The sequence below is a fragment of the Megascapheus bottae genome, chromosome 14, assembly GCF_031878675.1.
Source record: "Megascapheus bottae isolate mThoBot1 chromosome 14, mThoBot2.hap1, whole genome shotgun sequence".
Classification (NCBI taxonomy): Eukaryota; Metazoa; Chordata; class Mammalia; order Rodentia; family Geomyidae; genus Megascapheus; species Megascapheus bottae.
In genome coordinates this window covers 28,977,829-28,984,294 of record NC_143522.1, presented here as the reverse complement: position 1 = coordinate 28,984,294, position 6,466 = coordinate 28,977,829, and positions in this window count along the sequence as shown.

Genomic DNA, 6,466 nt, shown 5'->3' with positions numbered 1-6,466 from the left:
GTCTTTGTGCATGCTAGGCAAGCACTCTACCACTAGGCCAAACTCCCGGCCCAGTCCTCCTTTTCTTAATGCCGAGGGACAGTTTTCCAGGTTTGATTGTGCTGTTTTCAGCCTCCACACTTCTGAGCAAGACATTTATCTGCTTATTTCTTGATGTGTTAAGTATGAAGTGGGCTAGTTGTGGTGCTTGGGGCACCACCTGGGGTTCCGCCCTGTACAATGTTTCTCAGCTTTAAGACTCAACTCTGAGAAGTCCTTCCAGAGCTTGTTTCTCCCTCAGTTCTACAAACCCTTGGTCAGGCTATCCAAGAGATTCAGACTTCCTATTTTCCCTTCCCATATTTCCCTCTCTGTGTTCTGTAGAATGTGATTTCTCGGTGCTCTTCACAGGGTCTGTGGTAACAGGATGCTGTGGTCAGATAAGTGTAGGAAGCATCCTGGGCCCAGCCTTGCTATGGAGACCCAAGATATAGAGCTCTGAGTCCTAGCGGCATAAGATGCACCCCAGAACACCAAAGGTCCTGAGAAGTCCTGCAGACATTTATCTCATATTCATTTATTTGCTCCACCATATCTAGTCCCGGCCTAGGTATAAATTAGACCATTCACATCACTATTTCCTGGTCTGTATACATTTGTAGGACAAGACGACTCATGACTGTAATCTCACTTGGGTGAAAGAGAATGGGATCATGGTTTGAGGAGAGCCCAGGCCAAAACAACAACTTCAAGACACTCCCTTCTCAGGCCTGTAGCTAGGCACAGTGACTTGTGCATATCGACCTATTTATATGAGAGGCAGAGTTCAGGAGGGTCACAGTTTTCTAGACAGCTCTGAGGAAAAACTTTCTCAATGGATGCAGCTGGAGTCAAGGTGCCTGTTTATCATTCCAACTATAACTAGAAATAGGCAGATCAATACCCAGGCATATACATGGCCAAGAAGTAAGACATTTGCTTCTGGAAGGATGGCTCAGTGGTAGAGCATTTGCCTAGCAAACATAAGATCCTGAGTTCAAACTCCAGCACTGCCAATACCTAGAAAATAACGGAATAGCACTGTTGTTCTGGTAGGGAGTGGGAAGGTGTAAGAAGGGTACATTTCCAGTGCCCTGGCCTCAAAGAAGCTTTGGCACACATACGTGTGCACACAAGTGCTCTCATTGCTCGGAAGCCCTGAGCTCCGGAGACATGCTTATACACTCTGAGCTCCATTCCCCGGGTGTCTTTGGCAGGGGAGATTTGCCCGGTAACTGTGAGCTCACCTGCCTTGGGAAGGCCCCCCTCTGCCTTCCCTCACCTCAAGTCCCAAGCGGAAGAAGTACCATAGTTTCTTACTTTCTACCAGGTTCCCCAGCATTCCTGGGCCCTGACTCCACACCCATGTCCAGTGCTCTCTGTCTACACCAGGACTGCTCAACTCCATCTTGGATTCTAGGGGAAACAAAATCCTCATCTGAATATGAGTGCTTGTTTCCAAATTTTCAACGTTTGGAAGAAAATCTTAACTAGAAACGGAGCTGCCATTTTACAGATGGGTAGAACACGGAAGGGGTAAGGACAAATACCCTCCAGCTTGCTGCTGGCAACAGGCAAATTGCCCAGGACTGGGTTTATGTCTGTGGATGTCACTCCTGAAGTTCCTGTGGTCGCAACAACTCCTCAGGCCACCAGGGGGCCCCTTGGTGCTGCCTGGTTTTGCTGGTGTCCATAGCACAAACTGAAACTGGCCAGGACAGCCAGAAGTCTCCCCAAAAGGAAGGAGGGAGGGAGAGAAGAAGAGAAGAAGGAGTCAGGGAGGAAGGAAAGGAGGCAGCTGAGCTAGGCCTCAGAAACAGGCCCAGCTTGCTTGTCCTGCACCCTCTTGCCATCTCCATAATAATAAAGCCAGCATGTAAGTCATGAACGCACAGGGAAACTGAGGCCCAGAGAGAGGCTGTGATCTATTAGGGATACAGGAAGTAAGAAGAGACCTGTTCAATAGCATAATTTCAGATTTAGGAGGAAGCAGAGGTTTAGGAACTTGGGGACAAGCTGAGGTCATCTGTATCTTGCTGGGGTGTGTGTATGTGTGTGTGTGTGTGTGTGTGTGTGTGTGTGTGTGTGTGTGTGTGTGCGCGCGCCAGTCCTATGTTTGAACTCAGGGCTTGACCACTGTCCCTGACCTTTTGTGTTCAAGCTCCACTTCCAGCTTTTTTGTGGTTGTTGGTCATGAGGTTTGATCTCTGGGCCTGGGCACTGTCCCTGAGCTCTTCAGCTCAAGGCTAGTGCTCTACCACTTGGAGCCACTTCCAGTTTTCTGGTGGTTATTTGAAGATACAAGTCTCGTGGACTTTTGTGTCCAGGCTGGCTTTAAACCGAAATCCTCAGATCTCCACCTCCTGAGTAGCTAGGATTACAGGTGTGAGCCACCAGTGCTTGAACAGCTTTTTCATTTATTTATTTTCTTGTGTGACTAATTTAATTGGAGATAAAAGTCTTATAGACTTTTCCTGCATGGGCTGGCTTCAAACTGAGTTCCTCAGGTCTCAGCCTCCTGAGCAGCGAGGATTACAGGGGAGTCTTGCCATTATACACTTCTGAAAAGTCACTCTCCACAGGCTTTGTCATTTCATTTAGCAGAGAAAGAAAGGAAGAGGCTCCCCCACAGAGCCACAGCCCGCCTCCCTGTCCTATCCCAGGCACCCCCACCTGGAGCTCTCTGAAGACCTGCCCACTTGAGCACTCCCTATAGGATTCAGTCCTCTCCTCCGTGCTGGTCACCTGGCCAATCACAGGCACAGAAGCCTCCCCTATCTCCCCAAGCCACGCTCCTCTAGGATTCCCAAGTCCACATGCATCAACTTGACTGGCAGCCTCCCTTCCTTCTGCGCACTGACTCAGGTGGCAGGCTGCATGGTGTGCCCATCTTCCCTGGGGTCTCTCCTGCCTCCTCCCATTCTGGCCTGGCAGCTTCCACCCTGTCACTCACCTGTCCCCAAGTGCATTGCTCAGGGCCAGCTCCCTGTCAAGCATCAGACTTCTGCCTGCGTTAGGTAGCCCCTTCTGTTCTCTTACAGTCCCAGCTCGTCCAGCACTTGTGATCACTTCAGCCCGCTGGCCCACCTCACAGCACATGTTCCTCCCCCCCCGCCGCACCCCACTGAAATGATGCCTCAGTCTTGTCTCAGGCCCTCTCCTCACTGCCATCCTTCTTGTCTCCCTGTTACCTGGCACAGGAGTTGGTACCCATAAGGCTTTGGAAATGGATGCTGAGTGAGGAAGACAAACACCATGCATATATCTAGCCCTCACTCTGCCAGACTTATCCACCCTGCAATATTACGTTCCGACTACAGGCCCTAATATTTGAGCTGTACTTTATAGCTGGGGAAGAGAAGCAGAGAAACTTTAAATACTATGCTTTCCACTGCACAAAAGTCAGTAGTGAGGGCCAGGAGTGAGGCCTAGTGGTAGAGTGCTCACCTAGCAAGCACGAAGCCCTGGGTTCGATTCTTGGTACCACATACACAGAAAAAGCCAGAAGTGGGGCCGGGAGTTTGGCCTAGTGGTGGAGTGCTTGCCTAGCATGCACGAAGATCCGGATTCGATTCCTCGGTACCACATACATAGAAAAAAAGTCGGCAATGGTGCTGAGTGGTAGAGCTCTAGCCTTGAGAAAGTCCAAGAATAGTGCTCAGGCCCTGTGCTCAAGCCCAGGACTGGCAAAAAAAAAAAAAAAAAAGAAAAGAAAAAAGAAAAAGCCAGAAGTGGTGCTCAAGTAGTAGAGTGCTAGCCTTGTGAAGGCTCCAGGACAGTGCCCAGACCCTGAGTTCAATCCCCAGGACTGGCAATAAATAAATACAAAATGATGAGATTGGGGGTGTGGTTTAGTGGTAGAGTGCTTGCCTAGCATGCATGAAGACCTGGGTTTGATTCCTCAGTACCACATACACAGGGAAGGCCAGAAGTGGCACTGTGGCTCAAGTGGTAGAGCATTAGCCTTGATCAAAAGAAGCTCAGGGACAGTGCCCCGGCCCTGAGTTCAAGCCCAGGACTGGCAAAAAAATGAAATGGTGAGGGCTAGGTGCTGGTGGCTCATACCTATAATCCTAGCTATTCAGGAGACTGAGATCTGAGGATCATGGCTCAAAGCCAACCTGGGCAGGAAAGCCGGTGACACTCTTATCTCCAATAAACTACCCAGAAAAAGACAGATGTGACACTGTGGTTCAAGTGGTGAAGTGATAGCCTTGAACCAAAGCAGCACAGGAACAGGGCTCAGGCATGGAGTTTAAGCCCCAGGACCAGCACACATACAAAAATAATAAGATATATGGTGAAGCCTGGATTTGTCTATCTATCTAGCTTCATTCTAAGCCTTTACTAATTGGACCACATTATGAGTGGAAGGAAGGAAGGAAGCAAGAAAAGAAGGATAGATGATGGATGAGTGGATAGATGGATGGATGAATGCATAATTGAGTGAGTGATAAATGGATGGGTAGATAGGTTGATGGATAGATGAATGATGGATGGGTACATGAGGGGTAGATGAAAAGGGGGGATGAACTGGTATGGCATCATTAGTGATAGCTTCGTCTCTGGGCTCTGACCAACTCAGGCTCACATGACCTGGGGAATGCTAACATCCTGCCTTACACAGCCCCTAGTACTGTCCTTATCCTGGGCCAGTCAGTGACAAATCACTTCCTCCCTTATTGCTCTGATAGTCTCTCAGGAACAGGCTCTGTAGAATGGTCAGAATGCTGAGAGGAAGGAAGAATGGATTCAGAGAGCTGGGAGGGTGGGGGGGATGCAGGGAGGGAAAAAGAGGAAGAGAAAGCAGAGGTGTCTTCAGGCCTAGGTTCTTCGAAAAACGGGCCTAAGCTGGCAAGTTCACACCTAACGCCCAAGGACATGGAGACAGGCATTTCCGAAACAAGAAGGTTCACTGTGTGTCACACAGGGCAGTGGGCAGGGACAGAATGGGAGTCTCCATGATCGGAGATGCTGGTCCTTCTCGTGTCCCTTGGAGAAGACTGCATCCCACACTCTACCTTCTTGGGAGCCCAAGGGGCAGAATTCTGATCTGCCAAGTGCAGAGAGGGACAGCTGGAGGCCATATCCCAGAAGCCAAGAATGGGGGCCACTTTTTTATTTCTGTGGTCCCTCCTGGCAAGGCAGACCAGAGGGAGCAGGAATCTCTGCAGAGAAAGGGGACCTACTAGTACAGCTAGTACTGCTGTGACCTCTCCTCGGTGAGAAGCAGGATCCCTATGTCTCAAAAGACGCAGGCCGGTGGGCCTGTGTAGCCCCAGGACTCATAGGCCCATGGCAAATGCTGTTTGGGCCCCAGGATTGTCCTCCACTGCACCCACACATTGGACACCCTCTTGGCCATCCATTCCCAGGGGGAATGCACTTTCAATCAGACATGGGACAGAGCAAGCATCCCGATGACAGTGTGTCCCGCACAGCCCCAGCTCTTGAATGCTGCCCACTGGGAAGACAGGAGAGCTGAGCAACAAGGCAAGTCACTTACTCAAGACCTCCGAGTTGTGCACAGAATCCCTGGCTTCTGGTGGAAGGAACCCCCCCTGCACTTAATCACCAGAGCTTTGCCTTTTGGAGCTGGGATGCAGATGGAGCAGGGAACGGGACAGGGAACGTGTTCTCTAAAACAGATTCTTCAGGATAGGGGACTCAGGATCTGATAAAGGGTGGGATGAGGTCACCACTGCCTCATGTCTTTTTCTTTCTTTTGCCAGTCTTGAGGCTTGACCTCAGGGTCTGGGCACTGTCCCTGAGCTTTTGTGCTCAAGACTAGTGCTCTACCATTTTGAGCCACAGCTCCACTTCCAGCTTTTTGGGCTGGGAGATAAGGGTCTCCTGGACTTTCCTGAGCCACACTCCTCAGCTCTCAGCCTCCCAAGTCATGAGCCAGCAGTGCCCCGCTAGCCCCATGTCTTCAGCATGCTCCTGGTACAGGTGGAGATAGGACCCAGCCTGTGTTTGGGCTCTGGCTGGGCAACTGGCCCCAATGCCACAGTCACACCAACTGACCAGTGGCCCACGAGTACTGCCCTCCATAATATAATTATAGCCCTTCTCCGCATTCCACACGATGGCAGTAGTGACCACCATAGGCAGTTCTGTGTGACAGTGGGCGCGGGGTCTGTGACTGGGGCAGGCAGGCAGGCCTGAGCTCGTGGCTCATCCGCCCGTTGGCTGTTGGACCTGAGGTCTGTGAATTGACCCTCCTGTCTCTCAGTTTCCTCCACTGCACACTGGATTAGGAGAAACTGAGAGGCAGCAGGCAGGACTCCAGGAAGAGTCCTGGCCCATCCAGCCTGGAGGGATCTCAGACGGGGCCTGAGGTGGAGTTGAGCTGCTTTTAGAATGATCCTATCCTGCATTCTGACGTGTCCATCATAGTGGACAAGTGTTCTCATTTCATGTGAGGACAGCACCCCACTGGTGGCTG